Source organism: Rutidosis leptorrhynchoides, chromosome 3, assembly GCF_046630445.1.
Source record: "Rutidosis leptorrhynchoides isolate AG116_Rl617_1_P2 chromosome 3, CSIRO_AGI_Rlap_v1, whole genome shotgun sequence".
Classification (NCBI taxonomy): Eukaryota; Viridiplantae; Streptophyta; class Magnoliopsida; order Asterales; family Asteraceae; genus Rutidosis; species Rutidosis leptorrhynchoides.
In genome coordinates, this window is record NC_092335.1 from 22550724 (window position 1) to 22562944 (window position 12221).

The following is a 12221-nucleotide window of genomic DNA, read 5'->3' on the forward strand; positions in this document are numbered from 1 at the left end:
ACTCCTCTAGGCAATTCTTCTCAAAGAGTCACCTTTAACAACAAAATCGTCACCCGCGATTTATCAAGTCCACAATTCGAGCACTAAAAATCTCACACAACCCCTCACATCAGGAAAAACTCAACCAATCTCGAACCGTGATATCAACCCCTAGCGTACCACACCAAGCACATCGCTAGTAACAACCACAAGTCAAAATAAAGTCAATCATCGAACCGAAGAAGACCGAATAGAAACGTATCCTTACGGATAACACTTACCACTTAACATCCATTGTAGTGCGCAATACGACCAATACGAAACTACCGCACCATCATAAACAAACGGCTAAAATCGATAGCGCCCAAAACGACTATGGTAACGCTAATCAAAAGGTGCACAAAATCGACTATCGTCACGCCCGTAACAACGTGTGAGCGAAACACGGATATCGCATCACTAATCATACAACATGGTCCTCACGACCCCACCATTAGCGTATAAAATAACCAATAGATCAAACGACATGGTCCTTACAACCCCACCATCGGTGTATAAAACAACCGATCGATCACACAACACGGTCCTTACGACCCCACCATTGGTGTATAAAACAACCAACAGATCAACATCATGGCACTTACGACCCCACCATCGGTGTATAAAACAACCGATAGATCACACAACACGAAGGCTGGCCGAAAACTACACGCGCCTTAGTGAATCCGAAACCACACGCGACTCACTACCTTCACCTCAACAACAATCGGGATTGGCCGAACTACACGCGCCTTAGTGAATCCGAACTACACGAGAGTCACTATCCCAGAGGAATGACCGAACTACACGAGTCATTTATGAATCCGAACTACACGAGACTCACTCCTCAATACCATGACCGAAACCACACGAGTCATTTGTGAATCCGAACTACATGAGATTCACTTCCACTATAAGATGACCGAAACCACACGCGTCATCGTGAATCCGAAACCACACTCGATCCACTACCATGATGAAGTCAGCGGACCCTGAAGGTCATGCTTCACCAATCTCAACACCGGATGAAGTCAGCGGACCTCGAAAGTCATGCTTCACCGATATAGCACTACGCCTATGATGAAGTCAGCGGACCCCGAAGGTCATGCTCCACCAATCACGTACTCCCATGATGAAGTCAGCGGACCCCGAAGGTCATGCTTCACCAATCAACAATACCATGATGAAGTCAGCGGACCCCGAAGGTCATGCTTCACCAATCAACGCCCTTTTGGCCTCAAACAACGAGTAGCTTAACATCGCGCTCTGCCAGGCCATAGTGAATCCTAACGGATACCACTAACCATTCTCACAATCGAGCAAGAACCACCTATATCAAACATAGGTACAAAACAATAATTCTCTAGAAGAAAATCCGATACGCACATCCCTTAACCGAGGGATTTCACCTTGCTCGCCAAACACGTCCTTTATCTCTCAACGAGATTTACCACATTACCACCTCGGTGGTAACTTGCATCCAAAACCATAAGTACAATTTAACCGAAATTGTACTTTACCACAAATCGACCAAAACTAGGTCCCAACGCAAACTTCCGGATCTACCAAAAGTATCATCCGAAGTCTCAAACTAAAAACCTCCTCGTGCGGGAGTGCAACTCCCCCACTTGGAACTACGTTCCATATCCACAACTCGTACAACCGTACAATGCTACCAAAGGTAGACTTTACCAACAATTGGGCTCACACGACCCATCACCATAACTTGCTCCAACCTTGAGCATACGAAGGATTTTAACCTATCCTTAAACACTTCAAACGAAAAGTGTACCACGATTACACAAACTATACCCTCGCAATCATCCAATTGCTATAGTTTGTCAACTTTCACCCGATCACTCATGTACCTAAGGGTTTCACTTCGGTACCCTAAGTAAAATGTAACCGCAACACAATCGGAGTTGAACACCACGCTAGTAGGTATAAAAGAGGCACCTAATGTCGCGTCATATAAACTCCATTACTGTAAAGACCCGTCCTTATCCCCCTGGACGAAATCATCAACATCTGGTCCCTTTGCGATGATCGACACCAAGTAATGTCCTTAGAATGAGCAAATGCACAGCGGAAGACTTAATTTGTACCTGAGAATAAACATGCTTAAAAGTGTCAACCAAAAGGTTGGTGAGTTCATAGGTTTATCATAATAATCATTTCAATTTCTTAATAGACCACAATATTTCATATTCATAAACATAATACACTCGCAAGTGTATGAAAAGCATTCTAAGTAGTGGGCACCCGGTAACTAGCCTTAACAAGAGTGTGTACCCCTGAGTTATAATAATATGTGCACCGAATCAAGTGCATTCCGTTAACCTCGAAGTACTAAACACCCGTTCTTCTAGTTTAGTAGTGACTAGAACAACATCTGGGTGGGGGTGTAAAACCCGATAGATCTATCTTTAGGATTCGCGCCTACCAGTTCATAAACCAATAGTTAAAGTTACCAAGCTAGGGGATTTTTGATTCTAACCCACATAGAATTAGTTTTAGTACTTGTGCCTATTTCGTAAAACATTTATAAAAATATTGCATGTATTCTCAGCCCAAAAATGTAAAGAGTAAAAAGGGATCAAATGAAACTCACCTATTGTATTTTGTAGTAAAAATACATATAACGTCATTTAACAACTAAACAATGTAGGGTTGGCCTCAGATTCACGAACCTATATTATTCGTTCATATATTAATACATATATTCGTAATTGAGCAATTTCGTATATTATATTTTAAATTATGTATCTTATATGTTTAATTTGTATATATAATTAAAATAGTTAATATTTATATAGTTATATATATACATATGATTAATATTATATTAAAAATCAACAATTTGTTACATATAAATAAAAATCTTAATGTATATAATTATATGTAATATTTTGGTAGTTATAATAAATATACTTTTATATATATAAAAAAAATACTTATTTGTTATAATAATATTGATACAAATAACCATCTAAATGATAATTTTATTAATAATATAAATTTTGATAAAAAAGATAATAATAGAAATAATAATTATTATTATAATAACTATAATAGTAATGATCTTTCTAATAACGGTAATAATTATTAACAATAATAACGATAATAATAATAATAATAATAATAATAATAGAAGTAAAAGGAATTGTGTATACCCTTGAGAAACTTTTTCTAAAAAGAATTGTCCCATTTGAGAATCGAACCAATGACCTCCCACTCTCTGCTAACACTCTTATCCATTGGGCTGTTGCCTCTTTTCTGATTTGAACCCCAACTAAATTCATTTAACCCTCTTATTTCAGTCTCTATATTTTCTCTTCTTTTTCAAAAAAAAAAAAAGAAATACCACAACCGGGGTTCGAACCCGCGATCCCCCGTTTTACACACATATTCCAAACCATCCCTCTGTCAGTAACTATTTGTTACTATAAGGATTTTAATTCCTTTATCCTATGTTTCGGTTTTTCTTCATCATCTTAACACCCTTTTATTATTTCATGTGTATAATGGTTCAACCAAAAACCCGTACATACTCCTTTTATTCCTTGAGTCTCGGTTTATTCAGCCCAAACAAGAAGCCCAAAGTATAAAGTTTACGGCCCAAATTAAATTAGTATATAACAAGAAAATAATGATACGTCCGTGATATGAGAATTTGGTGGAGATAAAATGGAAAGTGCTATTTTACAGCTCACCATCAATCATCTTTAAAAATAAATTATCTTTACAGCTCATTAATGTTTACCACTTCCATTCACATTTTAAAAAAAAAAAAAAAAAAAGAAATAGCAAATCGTGGTTTGGCTTGCTCGACGGAATCAGTAAAAAAAAAAAAAATAACATGATTGCAGTAGAAGTGGTGGTTGTGCGGTGGTTTTGGTGATGGTTTAAAGTCGTTTCACGGCTGCCAAAACAGAAAGAATTAATAGCGTAAAAGCAGTAGCAGCAGGAATCGAAGAAGGAAAAAAATAGAAGTGTTAGAGAGAGAGATGTCTGAGGGTGTAGGTGATGAATGGAGATGGAAGGCGGTTTACGATGGTGGTTTTAGGAGGTGAGGGTTCGTTGGGGTTGTAACCGAAGCAATAGCAGTAGCCTTGATTGGTTTGGTCGTAACTAGGTCACGGTTAGCGGTTGTGATGACAACTCTCTTCAGTAATCATCATGGATTCAGTTATGGTGATGGGTATGGTGGATTAACGGGTGTTTGAAACAGGAAAAGGAAAAGAAGAAAAGAAAAGGAGGTGTTTGACTAGTGGTGGTGTTCGATTGAGGTGTTGTGGTGGGTTTCGAACAAGATTAGATGAGAGAGAGTAGAGTAAGAGTGACGGTTTTGATGGGAGTGTAACAGTGGTAGTTTGTTGAAGTTTAGCTTCAATTTGGTTTCGATAAAAAAAAAAACAACAATAGCGGTTAGTTTTTAAGGTGACGGGGGTGATGTAGATGGGTGAAGATGGTGAAGGTTCCCGGTGGTGATTGGTGGAGGATGATGATTTCAAGTGGTGTTTGAAGGTGACGGTTGTAGATGGTAGGGGTGGCGAGGAGTTAGTTACGATGGTTGTGGTTGTGGTTGTATAAGTTATATCGAACAAGAAACATAATAATCGAGCTTGTGGGTTTTCGGTTATGGTGTTCATGACGATTGATGGTCATGGTGATTGATATGGCTAAGAGTGGATTGCCGGTGGTTGAGGGTGAAGCTCAAAGAAGGATGATAAGTTTGGAGATGATTGAGTAGTTTAAGATGAAGGAATATGTGTTTTTCCATATGCACACGTATTAGATTCATATATATTATGTAAAAGTAATATTTAAACACAGTAACCAATTCAATCATTTGAATCACGGATAAATTTAGCCATTAGAAAACAAAAAAAATAAAATAATATTGTTTATATAATAATAAACGTGTGGAATGAATTAGCAGTCCCCAATGTATTTTATAATTCTCGGCGATTTTAACACGGAGAGTATATCGTGCTCCGTTGTTCAACAATGGCATATAAAAGTACGTAGAAAGATCATATATTAGTTATGTTTGAATAATTCGACCATTATTTGTTGAAAATCATTCCTAAAAGTTGATCGATTAATAGCGTTCAATTCTCAAGTAACGTATACGAAATGCTAAAGTTCATCCTGAGGTATTAAATTCGTCTAATCACAATCGTAGGTCAAACGAATATATAAAACAGTTCGAAATTTTTGAGACTCAACCTAACAGATTTCTCTTATCGTGTCAAGACTACGAAATCATATCGAGAGTTTGGTTTAAAAAAATTAGTCGAAATTTTCCGGGTCGTTACAATTACCAACATACATCGAGATTCAAAACACTCGATCTCAAGGGTTTCATCTCACCCATCGAACCTCATGGTTCATCAACTCCAACACACAAGCGAACACGCGCTTAACAATCGAACACCAAAACCCATTTCCATGGCTTGGTAGAAACATTTCCCAAATACTAAGGAATGCTTGGTTGCACCAAGTCTTACGCCCTTCACACGTTAATCAAACGTCACCATAGGGTACTTCCATTAGGAACGTCACCCATAACAACAATATGCTCAACACAAGGCATTTTACAACTCAAACACAAATGGAACTTAATAAATAATCAAAGGACATATTTATTAAAACGAAACGTACCTTAACGTCTCCTTGCCGCACCCGTCCCCGCTAACTTGGGACATTCCGACTTACGATGTCCTTCTTCTTGGCAATTGAAGCACACCATGCCATCACCCTTTGGCACCGAACATTCCCACGACTTGTGACCCCTCACACCACAATTGTAACATCGAGACGTACTAGAATCCGGTATACCCATCCGCGTACCACCCGTGCTCACACTCGAACCCTTAGTCCTCTTACTCGAAGTACCATACGAAACAACCCTTCTCTCACTTGAAGGTTCACACCTCTTCGATCGTGAATACGACTCGAAACCTCTAGCCAAGTCAAATAATTCTGCAAACGATTTCGCTTGACCCCGGCTAATTTTACTCTTCAAGTCGTCATTCAAGGTCCGATAAAAATCCCCCATCAATAACCGATCATTCCCCAAATACTCCGGGCAAAAACGAGCCTTCGCCATAAAGGTCGTCTTGAGAGTATTCAAATCCATAGAACCCTATTGCAAATTTCGCAACTCATTACGCATTTCCGACAAATCGGCTGAAGTTTGGAACTCCTTGAAGAATTCCTTCTTAAACTCCTCCCATGATAACGCCATAAACGGTTCACCACCGACAAGATCAATCTTACCATCCAACTAATCCTTTGCTCTACCCCACAACAAGCTCGTAGCGAGCCTCATCTTTTTCTCGGGAGGGCATTCAATAGTACGAAAACACCCTTCGACATCTGAGATCCATGTAGTGCTTACAAAAGGATTCGGTTTTCCATCATACATCGGGGGTTTAGTCCTCATGAAGCTCTTAAAACAACGCTCCATTTCACTACTACCCCGAAATTCAGAATACTTCCTATCCATTTCTTCTCGAAACGCACTCATTTGCTCCGCAATGGTGGCCGCAACTCTAGAGTTAAACTCCTCGTCATTCGTCTCGATCTCATTTTGCGTCGTCATTCTAAAGAATGCAAAACGATTAGTCCACGAACGTATAAAACAACACGCATAACACCGCCCCATCTTGCTCAACACTCGTCGTACATCACTTGTTAGACACGATTTGCACCTGTAATAAGGTTTGCAAGTCCTTATTACGCACACACGTCGTCTCAACTCGTTAGTACAACGACCGCCTCGCTCGATGATATAACCAACACAATGACAATTCCACGCGATATAAACACACGCAAGGGAATAGCATCACAACACAAGCCAAAAATCTTAGTTAGTCCACCTACAAACAAGGCACTAACTATAACCCGTTCCGACCCGTTCACCTACAAGTCCCGCAACAAATAAGCACACACAACAGTCTAAGTCTAGGCACCTATCTCAAGTCGCCTAAATCCCTTAGACCATGCTCTGATACCACTTGAAACAACCCAACCCGTATTAAAACCGACCCATAAATTTTTTTCCTTTTAATACGCGTTAAATAATACCTTAGGCCCCATTACACAAGTTCCAAAACATATTTGTTACCAAAGTAAGTTCAACGAACTTAAAACATACATTAATAATTTAAACTCCCTAATACAATGGTTCATTAATTAAATCGTAAACTGGTTATAATCATTATGACCCGACTAGTTACGTTTACACAAAACCGAGCATGGTGATTTGGGACTACGCTACCCAAATCCTAATAGAGTCCAAAAGCAAGATCTTCTAAAGCAACCTAGCCAAGATCTCTAATTCCCAAGCTTACCCGAGCCGCCAAGCATGCGAACCTATAAAAATATCAACAAAGAGAGGGTAAGCTAACGTTTAGTGAGTGAAAATATACTACATACATATATATGCATAAGATGGCCACGCCACAAAAATAATCAAATACCGCATACCGAAACATCCAAGAGTAAAGGCAAGCTAGTCTAAGCATACCGTACAATCACTAAGAAACAAGCTAAATATGCATCAACAAACATAAGTTCACCAACGACGATGTGAACAACGCCAAGAAGCCACACCCGGAGGGTTAGCTACATCACGACAATACAAGAATATATATATATATATATATATATATATATATATATATATATATATATATATATATATATATATATATATATATATATATATATGTATGTATATATATATACGAATAAGGTTAACCCCTTAACCCAATACCGAAAACCAATTACCACAATGAAGATTGGCCGAACTACACGAGCCTTAGTAAATTCGCATCCACACGAGACTACTATCTTCAATAACACAACAACATCGAGGTTGGCCGAACTACACGAGCCTTAGTGAATCCGAACTACACGAGATCACTACCTCAACAAGATGACCGAACTACACGCGTCATCGTGAATCCGAACTACACGAGATTCACTTTCACAATTCAATAAGATGACCGAAACTACACGCGTCATCGTGAATCCGAACTACACGCGATTCACTTCTCAACATCAAAACCCTTCACCATTGGGGTTATATCGTCCACATCACAACCACGTGTGATAATGTACACACAAACGTGTACCTCGCCAAAGGTGGTCAACTAAATGCAAAACCGTGCCAATTGGACCTATACACAAGTCCATCAATCCACCTATATGTGAAGTGAACTCTATAACCGAGAACCACTTCACCCGACCCGCACCCATCCTACACATACATATGCACATAGGATATTAACACTCACCTCGAAGTCTTGATGAATGCAACTGAATAATCCGCAACACGCCAATGGAAAGTACCTATTCCATTTCACAAATACAACAACACAATTAGGGTGGATTTACAAATCAACCCAAACTGACAACTAGTGCAATTTCGACCCAAATTGCACTTCCAAGCTCAAAGCGCACCAAAAGTAACCAACAATCACTAACACAAGTGAAAATGGTCCTAATATGTCAATTAAACCCAAGCATAAGCGTTAAATACCAATCTTGCCCAATATGACACCTTAACCCTAATTTTGACCCATTTCAAAATTAGTTAACCAAAATACACCCAAAGTGGTTCCAATACTTCTATAATCCCTAACACTAGTGATTACACACTACATTCAAGCCTTAAACTTGGTTAAATCATTAACCAACCCAAAACCCACCAACATCAACAATAACTAGTTACAATTACCCATTTCACCTCCTAAATAGGTTTTACAACTAACTAGCTCAAAACCCTAAACTTGAATATCAAATTACAAAGATGAAATTCGGAGTTGAGACTTACCAATACCGCTAAAATGATGCCGTTGATGAGTGGAACAACTTTAATACTTGAGGTTTGACCCGAAACACCCTTCTTCTTCTCCAAATGGAGCTCTCTCTCTCTCTAAATCTCTCCTCTCTCTCTAGGGTTTGAAGGTGAAAGTGTTTTTGAGTGAAAATGAAGATAAATTGAGCCTTGGATCAGTCTTAAGGCTCTAGAACTGGCCATAAGTGAATTTACTAAAACACCCTCAAAAGATTCCATTAAAATGGGTTAATAATGTCATTACAGTGACATTTGTCGCGTTTCGCGACACCTTGTCACTTTTCGCGACACCAATACGCGACACACAACACTCAAACGCGACAAAGTGGACAGAAATCACCATCAGAAGTTGTCTCGTTTCAAGCATGTTTGTCACGGAACGCGACGCACCAGAACGCGACAAACTGCACTCAAACTCGACAGTTTACCTGATGTACTCCAGTTTCACTTTTAAAACATCCTAAAGTCAATTGTGGTCAATGCATTACATCCAAACTATTAAATAATCATTCTTGGACTTCAAATGATGCCCCGAGCGTCATGTTTAGAAAAACAGGGTGTTACACTATGTTATATTGTTACTCTATGTTGATGAGATGTTGATTGCAGGGTCAGATATGTTAGAGATCATCAGGTTGAAAAGAAAGTTGTCTCACGTGTTCGAGATGAAAGACTTGGGAGCTGCTAAACAGATACTCGTAATGAGTATTGAAAGGAATCGGGTTGAAGGTACTTTAACTTTGTCTCAAACCAAGTATATTAAGAAAGTGTTAGAGCGGTTCAACATGGTTGATTCAAAGGCAAGATCCGTGCCTTTAGGCGGTACCTTAAAGTTAACAAAATGTCAAGCACCTACAATGGAAGTAGACAAAGAGGAGATGGCTCAAATTCCGTATGCGTCGGCAGTGGGTAGTACTATGTATGCAATGATTTGTCCAAGACCCGGCATAGCTTATGCAGTGGGAGTAGTGAGTCAGTTTATGTTGAATCCAGGTAAATAGCATTAGGAAGGTATAAAGTGGCTTTTGTGCTACTTGAAAGGTACTTCTAAAATGGGGTTGCAAATCACTAAAAGTGATTCCATTTTGAGAGGGTACGTTGATGTTGATTTGGGTGGTTGTGACGATTCGGGCAGAAGCACTACGAGGTATGTTTTCACGGTTGGTAAGAGAGCGGTTAATTAGATCTCTAAACTTCAAAGTTATGTTGTGCTGTCAACAATGGAGGCTAAATATATGGCAGCGGCAGAAGCATGCAAAGAACTTGTATAGTTGAAGAATTTTATGTTGGAGTTGGGACGAGTTCAACAAGATTATGTCTTGTACTGTGATAATCAAAGTGTTATTCATTTGGTGAAGAACCCGGTGTTTCATGGTCATTCGAAACACATAAAGCTAAGGTATCATAAAATTCGCGAACTCACTGAAGATGGTACTTTAGTTGTTAAGAAAATTCCCGGTACGAAGAATCCTGCTGATATGTGTACTAAGGTAGTTATGATCGGGAAGTTGAAGTTTTGCATGGCTTCAATTTGTATTCTTGTTAACTGAAAATAGAAGACGTCGACTAGAGTGATAAAGGGGTTATTGATGTTTGATTTCGGCAAGTAATGTTAAAGACCTTGCATTGAAAGTCTGCTCTTCCAGAAATATTGAGTTTGCGTGTCCCATGTTTGATTGGCGGTATAAAGAAGGTGGTTCGACGTTCTTGGTTGAAATGGTTGGAGTTGGGTTATTGTTTTGACTATCTTGAAGTGGGAGATTGTCAGATGTGTGAAGGATATCAAAATGAAAGGAGAAGTTCGGGAGCAGATAAAGGCGCGCCGCGACCTTGCTTGGCACGCTGCTGCCTATAGCATGAATGAGAGACAAGTCGAGGAAAATCTTTTGTTTTGAGTTTGCACGTGGAGGAGAGACGCGACCCCATCTGGATGCGCCGCGGGTAGTTTGACGGGAAGGAAACTTCCAGAATTAATTTTACTTTCTCCTTAAGTCGTTGTATGCCTATAAATACATCTTATTGTAACCCTGTACCATATGCACGAAAATATCAAAAAAAATCACTCTAGTTAGCCGTGGACTAAAGCAATCAAACTGATTGCATATAATCACGTAATTTCTTGTGTCGTTTACGTTTCTTTACTTAATTCTTTCCGTTTGTCTTTTGTGGGATCACAACCTTTTGATTTGTGATCGTTGTTTGGTCCATAAACCTCTAACAACTGAATTGTCAGATGTGTGAAGGATATCAAAATGAAAGGAGAAGTTCGGGTGGAGATAAAGGCACGTCTCGGCCTTGCTTAGCTTGCCGCGGCCTATAGCATGAATGAGAGACAAGTCGACGAAAATCTTCTATTTTGAGTTTGCACGTGGAGGCGCGACGCCGCCCCATTTGGGCGTGCCGTGGGTAGTCTGACAGGAAGGAAACTTCCAGAATTAATTTTACTTGCTCCTTAAGTCGTTGTATGCCTATAAATACATCTTATTGTAACCATGTACCATATGCATGAAAATATCAATAAAAATCACTCTAGTTGGTCGTGGACTAAAGCAATCAAACCGATTGCATATAGCCACGTAATTTCTTGTGTCGTTTACGTTTCTTTACTTAATTCTTTCCGTTTGTCGTTTGTGGGATCACAATCTTTTGATTTGTGATCGTTGTTGGGTCCATAAATCTTTATTAACTGGTATCTAGAGCACTAGGTTCGTATTGGACGCGATGGCGAAAGAAGGAAAGTTTAGGATTGATCGGTTTGATGGGAAAGATTTTGGGTTTTGGAAGATGCAAATAGAAGACTATTTGTACTGAAAAAAATTACACTTACCACTTGAAGAGAAGAAGCCTGATAGCGTTAAACAAGAAGATTAGGATCTCCTAGATCGCCAAGCTTTAGGGGCGGTTAGGATGTCTCTTGCAAAAAATGTTGCATACAACGTTATTAACGAGAAGACTACGTTTAGGTGCTTAAAGGCACTTACAAACATGTATGAAAAAACTAACGCTGCTAATAAGATTTTTCTAATGCGTCAATTGTTCAACCAAAAGATGAAAGAAGGTGCATGTGCTGCAGATCATATCAATGATTTCAACAATCTCATTACAAGATTGGCCTCGGTGGAGATTGTGTTTGATGATGAACTTCAGGCACTGATTTTGCTTTCGTGTAACACCCTTTTTTTTCTAAACATGACGTTTGTGGCGTCATACGGAGTCCAAAGGGTGCGTATTTAATTCTTTGGAACGTTATTGCATGACCAAGTTTGACTTATAGTGTCTTTAAAATGAAATTGGGTACGATAAGGTCATCCATCGCGTTTTGAGCTAGTAT